We start from the raw sequence: 15,030 nt of genomic DNA, 5'->3' as shown, positions 1-15,030 counted from the left end.
TCTGTAGTTTTTCGCATGAATATTGTAAACAATGACAGAACTCCGAAGGCTAAACGAGTGGTGTTGTACGATTCAGAAAACAAAAGCGGTCCAACATCAAACCGATATCTTCTTATCGAAAACGATATTAATTCTTTTTTTTCTTGCCCATTGGATGTAAGTCGGATCAATTACTTCCAAACACAAAATATATATGGAACATATAAGTTAGTCCATTGGATAAAAGTCGTACCGATATCATCCAAAAATCGGATATTTTAATTATTATTATTCCAGAATTGTTGAGCGCCCTTTTCATAAAAAATATTCACAATTGTTATCTATACGTTGTAGTAAGTTTTGAAAAGGTGTGTTTTGAAAGCTCTTTTGAATGAATTAAGTGATGAATCTTTTCTGAGATTGTCCGGAAGAAAATTCTATAGTTTTGCGGCAGCAACTTTGAAACTCCTATCACCGTAAGAGACCAGTCGACATTTTTGTGACACACGGGTGGTTGCTGCACTTGCTGATCTCAGGTTTCTAGTTGGCACGTAAACCTCTACTAAGTCTCTCATGTAAACCGGCTACAGCCCATGCAAGGTCTTGAAAGTTTGAATGATAATTTTGTACTTAATTCTTTCCTGTATTTGAAGGCAGTGAAAATCTTTAAGGATTGGTGTTATGTGTTCAAAACGGGTTGTTTTCGTAATGAGACGTGCAGCTGTGTTTTGAACAGTTTGCTCGTTGTTGATTTTGGCACGCCATACAAGAGAGCATTGCAGTAATCTAATCGTGATGTCACAAGCGAGTTTATAAGAGTCTTTGTGGCATCAGTTGTCAAATATGGCCGAATGTGACCAATCTGTCGTATCTGGCCATAGCATGTTCGAGTCACCGAATTAACGTGCTGGTCCATGTGCATGTTCGAATCAAGCGTAACACCAAGATATGTATCGAAAACGACATGTATGTTGCTTTGTCAATTGGATACAAGTTGTACCGATATCGACGTATCTGATACACATCCAAGTGTGCATGGTCAAGATTGCATACATATAACAGTCCCACATTTTGGCAACGCTTACCCACTTCTCTGGCTGATGCTATCTAAGCTCTAGACATGCTTTGTATATAGTTATTAATAATATTATGTAATTCTACTTGTAAATACTAAAGTTTTCATATAGTTTCTTTGTTTTTGGTATACATATAACAATTATATTCGTTCATAAAAATGTACAGCTCCCGACTCGTAAATGTGAGATACCAGTTTTCCAAAACATCTTTGAATAAAATAATATTGTTTGGATAATGTTTCACATACAACTTGCCGCTAGTATGTCTACTGTAGAGCAATTGATTAGTCAAAACTGTCCATTTAAATGAAAATCATTCTGAACTTTATTTATTACAACAACTTGCAGGGCCTCAATTTTAATGGACAGCAGATACTCCATGCAAATCTTCCGATCTATTGTAAAATATGAACTTTCGAATTAAATAACACACGTAAGAGACAAACACGAATTAATTAATAATACATCATTACCTACAAGCAGACTTATTATGAATAAAATAAAATGCAGCCGGTTTTTGGTCGAACAATTGATGGTGAAATCTAAATACTTTTTCTTTTAAGTAATTATGAATATTAGACACATTATTTATGAATCGTTTTTATTTGTGCTGATTTAGATGCACATTGCACGTGTTGGACCGACTTATTTTTATCTTCAAGTCTACTTAAAGTGAAAAACTGATGTAATAAGGTGTTAAATATGCATTCCAAACTATCGCTAACCACCTACTTTTCAGTCATTTAGTACGTAAATGGGGTACGGCAAGGGTAAAATTTGTCACCAGTAAAGTTAACATTATTTCAGAATGATTTGGAATCCTTCCTCCTTAATCGGAATAATACAGGAGTCGAAATGAATGAACGCAACGAACACAACTTGATCACCTATCTTAAAATACTCGCCCTACACTATGCTGAAGAATGCGTTATAAAGCAAAACTGAAACAGAATTGCAAAACATGATTGATGCTTTTGATAATTACTGCAGTACAATTGATTTAAAAGTCAATATCGACAAAATAAAGGCAGTTAATTTTGGTGCTTATATGCCCATTGTTGGCCGACATGAATAACAAACATACATAACAATAAATTGGTGATTGGACATAAAAGCATATAGTTTTAAATAGGTTACAGATGGGCAAAGTATTTACAAAAGCCATTCATATTCATGCAGACAATCGCATAATGTAAGATGGATAAGAGCATTGTATAAAAGGATAACATCAACTATTTTTTCCAGCTGTACGGCCAGTCCATACACGCATGGTTCCGCTAGTTGACATACCACTGTATAATAGTAGTTATTTTAAGATAATTAATTAAGGATACTAATAGTAAACAGTTTAAACAGCAAAGTTTGAAAGTTTCAAAATGTACATGGAAATAAAAGCATGGTATAGTAAATAGTAGTTGGTTAAGAAATGTTATTTTAATAAAAAAGGAGAAGTTAGGGATTAATAGGTATCTGTATGCAGACCCTTTGCACAAGTCCTTATGTGAATGTGAATAAATGAATTAAATCTTATCTTGTTTATCGGAATATTTCAATTCTGTATGAACAATCAGTTGCATTTTAATTTAATTGTAATGATTGCAACATCAAGAGTCGATGAGTTGACCAGATCAACTCATGTGCCCCTTTAATTCGTTAAAAATATCCATGATGTTAAAGTCTAAATCCAAACAAACGTTCGGTATTGACAGAGGTTTTGGTACTAAGACTGATACTGATTCCATCGGTGTTACCCATTTCTTGTTTCCCTTTGTACTCTTTAAATGATTTTAATCTCCAGCGCATATTTATGCCATTCATTGAGTTGTTTTCTTTTAAAAAAAGCACTGACATTGCTTAATTATTTAGTACGGTAAAGTGGTAATATATGATTTGTTCTCCTTTAAAAAGTACTATAGCTATTATATATCATTAAATTAGATATATTGATGTGCCCCGGTGTTGTGACACTGACTGTACATTTATATTAAGTGAAAGTGTTATTATCAAAGTACTCACAGTTGTCATGTCAAATTTGTTGTTGTCCACGATGGGGTAACTTAATTTTAAACCCAATTATAGACACGAGTTTACTTTGTAGAATTACCCCACCCGGCATTGCGTTTACTGTTTCCTGCTAATCCAACGTATATTCCGGTTTAGAACATGCAAGCAACTTAGCTATATTGTGTAACAGACTTATATGACTTCATTTCATAAGCTTCTTACTTTTAAAACATGAGGAATATCACGTAATTTTGTCTGTTTCATAGCAACTTATTGCAATATCATAGTCAGTCAGCCATCTTGTTTCATTGATTTTTGACATTTACGTCACATCCTTTTACCAAGGTTGCTATAACCGCGAAGTTTAAACTCTAGAGGTTGATAATTTTACCTTGTATTGTTATTTTGCTTTGCTTTAGCCCTGAAAACTTAAGGCGAAAATGTATATTCTAGCATAACTATCTTAATCGCCATATTTTCAGCGGTTCTATTTTTAGACCGATCAAAGTTTTACTAGTCGATTCAATTTTAGGCGATCGATCGCATTTTCCTAGATCGATCAGCTGTAGTCGATGCGCTTTTTTGGTGTCGATCTACGAGTCGATGCAGTAGTCTGCATCACGCATATATAAGGAGCGTAGATTTTTGCTCAGGAGTTCTCCAGTTTTCTTTCGTGGCGGAAGCCTGCGTTTAACATCTCGGCATTTTTTAAAAGTAATTATAGCATAAAAGAATCAAGAAATATTAAAGAACATTAGTTAAATAAAAAGTGGAACCGTTTTACAACGTTTAAGTAATTTATAAGATTTTGCTAAAGTTTTATTAACATTTTATCAATTTAAGGCGTTTGATGGCTAACTGTTTTAGTGTTTGATTGACAGGGAAATAAAACTGTTTTAGTCATAAACAATAATAACATTTTAGCCTTTCTCAAAACGACGGTTTTACCATGCATGTTTTCTTGTTGATGTTAACATAGTAAACTGAATAAATATTTTAACGGTTATTATCGTTTGTGACTTATCACCCGGATGTCAGCTTAAAGTCCGCGCCAGAACTGTAATACACGTAGGGCCAGAGCTAGCCCACAACAATATCCGTTAAGGAAACAAAGAATGTGACGATTTAAATCAATGGGAAATGCAAATAAGATCTATAAAAGCAATTCACAGATTGATAAATAATCTGGTATGGGATTGCTCTAAGAAGGGTTCCGGATGGTCGAGAGTCAGCATACAGAGGTTTTAAGGTACAATGTGTGGCCAAATGATATCCGTGTTACTTTAGATGTACTTAACATAACTATATTTGGTGCTATTATTAAATGCGCTCCTACAATGATTTCAATAACATATTTGTTTAGCTTGTTTTGCAAGGATGTTATATATTGTGCGATCACAAATGCAACATCATGATCATCGTTCAAGTTTCTTACTCTGAACGTTTTAAGAGACATTATGTTTATGATGATCATCTTGCACGTACACTTTTATGTCAAGGGCATATTTTATTTATTTACAACTATTATGCAATATGCGATTCAGAGAAAAGTGATAAACGTTTTTACAACCATTGCATATGTTCATTAGGGACCCGTAAGTAATTGCAAATCATAAAATTTGTTTAGAATTTGTTTTAATTAAACTTTTGAATATGCTTAAGGCATAAACGAATACACCAATTTTGAATGTATTACTTTAAATTACATTACACAAACAGTAGCATACCTTAAGTAAGAACACAACACTGTTGTTGAGCATCCCCAAATAAACCAGGTCAACAAGGAGACAACATTCACAAGTCTCTTAGCATAACTCTCTAAAACTGATGGAGTGAAATCAGTTGTCCATACAGGTCAAAAATAATCCAGTATATAACAGTGTGGTATTAATTATCAGTAATTATTTTCACTCCTGTACACTTTTTTATAAGGGGCATACTGGATTAGGTTGCCAATCAGTCTGTCCGTCCGTCCGTCTGTCTGAAGACAAAATGTTGTCCAAAATTCATCTCCAAATTCGGAGATTTGGCCTGGTTTTGATTAAACATCAAATGAGTGTTTACATAGCGTCAAAACGTTTTACTTTAGGTCATTTTCATAGAATTATGGCCTTTTTACCACAGGCGAAAATATAGATTCTTGTGCGCGCTTCATCTCCAAAAACCGCGGCTAGATCCGGATGAAACTTGACGCAATGATTGATATGAAGGCCAAGCCAATTCAAGCCAAAGTTCCGACTTGGAAGTTAAAAGTCATATAGCTATTTCGTGTCCGGTCGAATATGCTCTTGAGACGCTTCATCTATCACCAAAGAACAATAACACTTTACATGTGTAAAAAATGCAATATTCGTTTGTTTGGCGAATTTTTGTTTGGTTTCAATATTAACTGTTTCATTTACAAATAGGATAGGACGACTGTATGGTACACAGGGTTTACAGTTATACATTTACAATAAGCTTTGATTTATAAACAGTTCATGCAAGTGTTTGTGCTTTGAACAATGCCATGTGTGGTTATGCTTCCAACCCACAGGCACTGCTTTCATTAGTATTAGACAGTATAAACTATTATGCTGTGAATGCATTGCAAATGCAGTGCCATTGTTACATTCAGTGATAAAACATGTGGTGCGTTTGACCCTCATTTATGTGAGAATGTGGTAAGGTGCAAGAACACTTTTACTACAGGTTGGCTACGATTCCGTTTCAATATAATACGAAGTTCGGTGCCAGGAGCTTTTCTCCCGATACGGACTTGTTTATATTTTGAGATCTGCTAGAATTGCAGCTACATTTCGGTGCTAAGACACATCGTAAATAACATTATGGCGAACAAATATAACTGGTGTGATTTAAAGACTTTGGAAGATAATTTGAATAGGGTGCCATTTTACAATGCCATTATAATGCTTGTTTTAGTTATATGTTGCCAAAAATAGGCTTTTTGTGAAACATGTGTACATCAGAGCTGTGTGTCTAAGTGATAGATATGGACCAAGAAATGTCCATGTTGCCATTGCGTCAGGCCTCCAATATTTATGCGAAAAGCTACAGAAACAAGCTCAGTAGCTAAAAGTTTAAACATAAACCCGCTTTAATGGCACTGGGTTGACGCCAAAGACATATAGCATAAAATCACAAACCAGAAACCAGAAACATGAAAGAACAGCACAAAACTCCATAAGCAGCACAGTGCATACATGCTATATATATATATATATATATATATATATATATATATATAAACTAGGTATGTTTATCAAAGATTGTTAGGTACCGCCTTGGAACGGTCAGTAAAATGTAAATTTTCTTGGGGTTAAAACCAGTTTAAGTGCACAAACCCCACTCTTATCCCAACAATCCTAAATAAAGATAAAACGTAAAAGTTAAATCTTATCAAAGTATGCATTAACTTGAGGAATTTTAACAATAAAACAAATAATAATAAACTTATAGGTAAACCCCAAATACTTCTATGATAAGAGATCCCAACTCTTTCTGTAGACGGAGGAATACAATTCAGAGTACCTAATGCAAAAAACTTTTCAAAGATACGATACAGTCATTGTTTGAAACTAAGTCCATTGAGAAAAAAATATTTTCCTTAAATGGCTATGCTAGCCCAAATATAAATTTGATTGTATCGTCTTCAAAGGTCTGTCACTTTTTTTTCAATATGTTATTTTGCGCTCTGATTTATCTGTGTCTAAATGTTCACTTTGTATAATTTTAACCAAAATACACATAATTCCTTAAACATTGCAGATGGGGATTTTAGAGAAAAGGGCTTGTTTTTGACAAACAGATAAAAGAGATACCATGTCAATTCCCTTTCTTTGACTGTTCCAAAAAGTGAAAGAGGCCCAGGAAAACACGTTATTCAAAACGAAAAATGACTCTACAGAAACCTTCACCATGCAAATGGGCAAATTTATTTCACCCACTATAAAGCTGCAAACACCTTCTAAGCACGAACGTGTTAACAGCTAATTTTCTTTCCACCGTTTAGTGGTACAGCTGGCGTTTAGTAGACGTGCCCTTACTCACGCCATTGTTCTTGTAAGAAGGTTTTGTGAATAAATTAGCTCATTCTGGTTACTTCTCTGTGTCGATTTCTTTCAATTCCATACAGATCTGTCAAATTTCAAAACCAGACGCCCATTTTTTGAAAGGCAGATAACGCAGCTTGTTGAATAGCTTCTACAGTTGAGGCGGAATCTAACAAAATGAATTTTATTTTTATTTTTCTCTTTAGAATTTGTTTATCTCATCGTAATTATTAAACACTTCTAATTGAAAAATTATATAACATAATTATCAATTAAGAACGAACTAAGAGAACGAAAGCCTGAAGATAAACAAAAAAAACAATATGAAATCAACATCTTAACAAAAATATTAAAACATTAATCATCACAATAACTCAAACAAATACAAATAACAAAAGTAAAACGCAGTTTAGTTTTAATTGCAAATGTTATTTATCAACAATTTAATTGAAATAAGATGTTAATTTTATTACGTACCACAAGGTCGATACAATGAATCGGAATATTTTCTTTTAAAATAGGTTTTGTAAACTTTCCATGCATCCAGCCCATAAGGGTTGCCAGGCAAATGAAGAACATGTCAATATACACCAATTCGAAAGTTACTACTCAATGTTACATGTCTATTTCTTTTTTAACACATGACAGTGAATCAAAGCATGGTTAAAACATTTGAGACCATTGGCTTTTTCCATCCTTATAAGTTTTGAGGCGGAAGTGTTGGTGATTTAAAAAAGGTAACCTTGCTGGATCTACATTATCTACTTTTTTTATTTACATTTACACCACATGGTTTGTCCTCCTACACCGGATGTGGTAACTTTATTGAAGACATAGTGGTTACTTTCAACCAATTTTATCTAAACTTTTTTTCTATCGTTGTTTAATGTTTAAAAACACACAAATGGAACTTTCTTCTCATATATGGTGTTGGGAGTCGTGAAACACTAGAAATCAGTTTTATTTCGCGCGCAAAGTGGTCGATTGGCTATAGAATATATAGATAAAACACCATATATATAATTTTTGACCTCCACGAGGCGCATTGAATTCAAAAATGCGTTCTTTCCGCTCTGACGCATAAGAGTTTAACAAACAGACGAACACAGACAATGGCTATATATTCCTGTTTGAAAAAAACAGTTTGCCGTAAGTTTGCCAGAACTTTACCAACATTTGCCAAAATGTTCGCCAAAACATCGCCGTGAAATGTTTGTTGAAACTCCTGGGAACCATTTGGCAAATACGCAATAGAAGTTTGCCGCAGTCTTACCAAAAGCATCTGGCGAATTTTTACAATGCAAATGAGGTTTGCAGCGAATTAGCCGCAAACTTTTGGCGAACCTCTGCAAAATTTTACCATGCTTGCCGCAAACCTCATTTGCATGGTAAAATTTTGCTAACTCACCGCAATGTTTGCGGTAAACTTGCCGCAATGTTCGCCAGAGAGCCTTTCTTTTATAATGTTAAAGGCATTCCCACCAGACGTTATTAAGCTGTCTCTTTGGAGCGATTGACCAGATGCCATGAGAACACAAACGGACACTCACGGACTTTTACAAATTCTTCCCGTAAAAACAAAAGTCAATTTATAAGGAACATCGGCTTGATTCGGCAGTGCCGGAATCTCCCGAGACGGCTCGCGCACGTATTTACTTTACAGTGCGGAAATATGTACACGGAAAGATTTAACAATAGCTCAACAATACTATTATTGTTTAACAAATGCAAAACGACATATCGTATACATACGCAATATTTAACAACGTGAAAAACGTATCTTTGAATCGATGTATTGCATATTCCTGTTTTTAAGCAAAGCACTAGCATACAATCATTAGAACAACCAAAGCTTATCATCTTTACATTTTAAGCTAATTACATATATTTCAACTATAAACAGCGTTAGAAATTAGATCCGAAATTACCCAGAAATATTTTTCATCAAATTAATCAAATGTTTTTCGCTAAATAAACTCACATGACATCAAGCTTACGTGAGAACAAAAGGAATATTTCAAAGCTGCAATAAAGGATCTCTGATTGCAAGAATAAAACAATGAAAACAACATTGGAACGAAAATGAAGTCAGTTACGAATACTACAATTGCTCAAAACGTTCATAAATACATGTTTTATTAGCTGGAATCGTTATATCAGATTAGGCAGGTCTAAGGTCTATTACTAATACCCGGGCCGTACACCCACTGGCGTAGCGCCACGTTGGCGCTATAGCAAGGCCTGTACATTCTTTATAAAAATGGTATTTCGAAACAGTCCAAAGGTGCATTAAAACTGATCCGAAGGCTTCAGTTAAGAATATAGCCTGTCTTTCTTCTTAGATTTTTTTTTCATTGCCAACAAACAGTATTCATATATAAGGTATATAGACATATCACTACCTTTACTCGAAAGGTAATAATGTTTGTATCATTGTTAACTTGTTTTATTATACTTACTTGTGCATATTCTGCAAAGGCAGGCCGGGAATTTTCGCTCTTTCACTCGATGTTGAATCAAATCCTGGACCAATCAAAATAAATGAATATCTTGAAGGTACCTCTACAGTTTCTCATGTAAAAGCTGTGAAAAACCTGCCACCTTGTCCTGTAAGGGAGTTGAATGAGAGGGCTGTTTCATCTGGTATCATACCGATTGTCAAAATATAAGCAATTCTGTGTATGACTGTCATGGAGAAAGTTCCAGTAATGCTGGTGTCTGGAAATGCCTTGCTTGTGGAAATATAAATATTACTTCATTTTCACAACGAAGTACTGATTCCTATGAAACATCAAACCCCTATGAACCACTAAATGCATCCAACAACGACAACATATCGTTTTCTCAGGTACAAACCTCCACTCCAAAATCCAAAAAACAAAAATATACAACTAAGCAGCCTCTTACAAAACATAAGAACAAAAACAAAAGATCAGTCAAAGATCTAGTAGTAAACTAGCGATCAATTGCAGACAAACAGAATGAGTATGAAAACTTTATTCACTCCACCAAAACTACTAAAGTCATTGGAGCCGAATCCTAGCTTTAACCAAAATACTTTGACAACGAAATGTGTTATCCAGACCAATGGTATACACCATTTCGTAGAGACAGGGCTGGTCGAACTGGTGATGAATTTTCATTGCTGTCAGAAATGATATAGTTGCCCAAGAAATGAAAGATGTTCGATCAGTTTGGTAGCAATTCTCTTCTCATTGTAGTATATTATAAACCCGAGGAGCATGACCAGCATAGTTGGGATGAATTCGCACAATCACTAAATAAAGCCAGGAAAATTAACTACAACTTCTTGGTCGCTGAAGACTTTAACTGGCCGAAGATGGATTAGGACCACTTAATGATTGCATTCTTTACAACAAATCCAACTATTGTTAAAAGAGTCTTTATTCTTCCTGGCATAAGTGATCATGATAATGTCCAAATTCAAGTTAACACTTCTGTAAGAACCCTTTTTCAGAAACCACGGACTATGTATCTCTATAAGAAATCGAATTGGGATCGGATGATACAGGAACTGGTTGCTTACCATCAGGAAATGCTTGAAAGTGGTAATTACTCTTTCATATATTTATCCCTTCTAAACTCTTTAGCACCAAAAATGATCTTCCCTGGGTAAATCAAAGACTTGCTAGAAAGAGAGATAGAGCTTATCGTAAACATCGTAAATCGGGGAACCTGAATATTAAGGAAGAGGTTCATCGATATAAAACATCTACTTAGGAAATCCATCAAACAATCCTACCAATGCTATCTTGAAGATATTCTCAATATTGTTTCCAATGAGCAAACCTCCAAACCTAACACAAAAACATGTTTATGCTTCACAAGCATTCCAAAAAGGATTCAGCCTCTGTTGCTCCTTACGTAAACATAATTCTGTCCACCAAAGCGATACAGCAAAATCAACTATCTTAAATGAGAAATTCCAGTCAGTTTTAGTCCAAAGTCTCCCAATAGTCTCAGGTCCCTTTGTAACATGAAACTCCAAGACATCATTAACACAGGCAAACCCCAAAACGCAATGCCAGACATAACAGTTATAGCCAAGGGGGGGGGGTTGAGAAACTTCTCACAAACTTAAATTCTCGCAAAGCCTCAGGCCCTGATAAGATTAAGCCTATCATCCTGAAAAAAAATTTGACTTCACTTTCACCCAACATCTCTCCAAAAGTCCCTAAATGACTCTGGAACTACCCTCTAATTTGAAAGGATGCAAATTTGGCTCCTGTTTACAAAAAAGGGGGAGCGTTCAACCCCGCTAACTACAGGCCCATTTCTCTTACGCGTAATCTGTGCAAAACATTAGAACATATAGTCGCTTCCTCTATTCCAAAACACCTTACTAAGCTCAATGCATTTTATGAACTCCAACATTGCTTCAGTGAAAAGCTCTCTTGTGTCACCCAGCTCCTTATGCTTGTTAATAATTATGTCAAATCCCTCCATAACAAAAAGAAAACTGATCTTATATTTTGTTTGACTTCAGGAAGGCTATAGACAAAGTCAGTAACGAGAAACATGCCCTCAAACTACATGACTATGACGTCAGATGGATCTAAAATGGATCAACGGGTTTCATGATAACCGACGTCAGACTGTTGTTGTTTACGGGTCTTCATCAGACCCCATACCTGTCTCATCTGGAGTCCTCCAGGGATCAGTACTGGGGCCACTACTTTTTGCTGACGACACTGCCATGTATTTAACTCTTTCAACATCCACACAATCAGAATTTCTCCAGAAAGATCGTGATATACCTAGACGTTTAAACTTTTTGCTACTGAGCTTGTTTCTGTAGTTTTTCGCATAAATATTAACCCATCTAAATGTCAAGTCGTCCACATAAGGTCCAAAAACACAATATCAACGCAGTACACCCTTCAACATTGCTTACTAAAAGTTGTACCTTCAGCAAAATAATTGCATGTTGACTAGTCCTCAGATCTATCGTGGGAGATACATATAAATTGACAAACATTGAAGCTGCACTCTCACAGGTTTACCATTTTTACAACTTTTTTTATTTTTGTCTTGGAACGAGCAAATCTTTGCGTAAATATCTGCAAACCAGTGATGAAAGACTGCTGACAAAAGATCAGATCGCAGATTTTCATATTTCCGTTCGAAAATTAATGTTTTATGGCTTAAACCGTTACTAACGGTTTAAGAAAAATGCATAAAACATCAATTTTGAACTTAAACATAAAAATCTGCGATCTAATTTTTGTCAGCAATCTTATATAACTGGTTTCCATGGATTTTCGCAAATAAATGGCTCGTTCCAAGACAAAACATGAAAAGTTGTCAAAACGTTCAATCTGTGAGAGTGCAGCTTTAAGGTACAATCTGAAACACCGTTTTTTCTGCCTACAAAATTCTTGTATGTTCTCAGCTTGAATATTGCTTCAAAGTTTGTTGTCCTTCCATTGATACTCACATGTACCAACTTGAATCCGTCCAACGTAGGACTGCCAGATGGGCAAAACATGACTATGGACAAGCATCAAGTGTCACAGACATGATGCAGTCTCTACAGTGGCGTAGGCTTGATCATAGAAGAATAGATAACAGGCTCTATATTATGTAAAAAAAATGCTCCATATTCCCAAGGCTGTCTTCCATTGGACCAACCTCCCGCCCAACACAGTGGCCTCCCCTACCCTGGAGCAATTCAATCCGTCTGTCGGTCACTGCAGATTAAACATGTCTTGCCATAGGCAGAAGTCAAACTTCTTTTACTTTTAAGTATTTAACCTACTCTGTACGTCCCATTTTTAACTTTACTTTTATAAGTTTTACTAACATTCTTGCAGCGAGCAAATGTCTAGGTCCCCAGCAGGGGTTTGACATGAATGGAAGATAGATGGATGGATTAATGGATGGCCGATTGGATTGGATTGGATGGGATTGGATTGGATTGGATTGGATGGGATGGGATGGGATGGGATGGGATGGATGGATGGATGGATGGATGGATGGATGATGGATGGATGGATGGATGGATGGATGGATGGATGGATTGATAGCTGGATGCATCCATCTCATTTGTGTTGGTGGGTAGATGGATGGGTGGATAAATAGATGTATACCTATCTATCGATCGATTGATGGACTTTGCCCCAAGTAAACCGAATTGGCAGATAAATATTGGTGCTTTACTACCTACTGATATATTATTATACCTAGCGGGTTCTTGGTCTTTTTAGTTTGAACCATTTTTGTAATATTTTTTTTGCAATAATTGTAATTAGACTTTTTACGTTTTTGTTTTCTTTTTAATTGACATCTTAGCTTGGCACTTATCAGTCCTGCTACTCTTGATTATTTTTTATTATTATTGTTTAAGAATTATTTCACATAGCTGTGCTACTACACTGTTTTTTATATATATGTTTTTATTATTTATTATTATTATTATTTAAGAATTATTTCACATAGCTGTGCTACTACACTATTCATATATATATATATATATATATATATATATATATATATATATATATATATATATATATATATATATATATATATATATATATATATATGTTTTTCTTATCATCAACCCTTTTAATGAATCTTGTGCCTAATTTTATAGCAATATATTATTATTATTATTTGTAATCATCATTAATTTTGCCATTGCAGCTCTTATACAAATGTTAAAGCTGCACTCTCACAGATATACCATTTTAACAACTTTTTCATTTTATGTCTTGGAAAGAGCAATATTTTGTATAAATATCTGCAAACCAATGATATAAGATTGGTGACAAAAATTAAGATCGTAGATTTTCATATTTCCGTTCGAAAATTAATGTTTTATTGCTTAAAGCTGCATCCTCACAGATTGAACGTTTTGACAACTTTTTGTTATTTTTTGTCTTGGAACGAGCAAATCTTTGCGTAAATATCTGCAAACCAGTGATGAAAGACTGCTGACAAAAGATCAGATCGCAGATTTTCATATTTCCATTCCAAATTTAATGTTTTATAGTTTAACGTTACTAACAGTTTAAGAAAAATGCATAAAACATCAATTTTGGAACGGAAATATGAAAATCTGCGATCTGATCTTTTGTCAGCTCTCTTTCATCACTGGTTTGCAGATATTTACGTAAAATATTGCTAATTCCAAAACGAAAAATAAAAAAGTTGGAAAAACGGTAAATCCGTGAGAGTGCAGCTTTTAACCGTTAAGTACTAACATAATTTTTAACTTAAATATAAAAATCTGCGATCTATTTTTTTGTCAGCAGTCTTATATAACTGGCTTCTATGGATCTTCGCAAAATTTGACTTGTTTCAAGACAAAAAAATAAAATAAAAAGTTGTCGAACGTTCAATCTGTGAGAGTGCAGCTTTAGACTATATACAATATGTTAAATCATAGTCGGTTAAAGGCTCACACAAGCTTATGTTGTACTTTTTGCTATCTTGCCGACTCAAAATAAATCATATCTTATCTTAGCTACGCCCCTCCTTCATTTAACTTTGAACTCAGGGACATTCACAAGGTAGCCATATATAAAAATTAATTATGAAAATCCCGTCTAAATGCCAACCCAACAACAAACAAGAGAAGTCAAAAACAAACATTACACAAACCAATCGTAACAACTCGGTCATCTCCGGCAAGCTTCAAGATTTTAGTCAATTAATTAACAGTCAATTCTGGAGGATACTGGCCGAGGTGTTCCGATCTTACACCAAAAATTCGTCATCGGCTTAAAATTAAATCGATTAAGATGCATCTTTTATAAAAAGATATAATGATATACAACAATCATTCAAATATTTATTATTAAACAAGGAATACGTGATCAAACTAGAATGTTCGAATAACCTTGAGATTTGCAATCATGCAAAAGGAAATTTAATTATTGAAACCGGTTTAGTAA

This window comes from Mya arenaria, chromosome 11 (genome assembly GCF_026914265.1).
Source record: "Mya arenaria isolate MELC-2E11 chromosome 11, ASM2691426v1".
Classification (NCBI taxonomy): domain Eukaryota; kingdom Metazoa; phylum Mollusca; class Bivalvia; order Myida; family Myidae; genus Mya; species Mya arenaria.
This window is presented reverse-complemented; position numbering follows the sequence as displayed.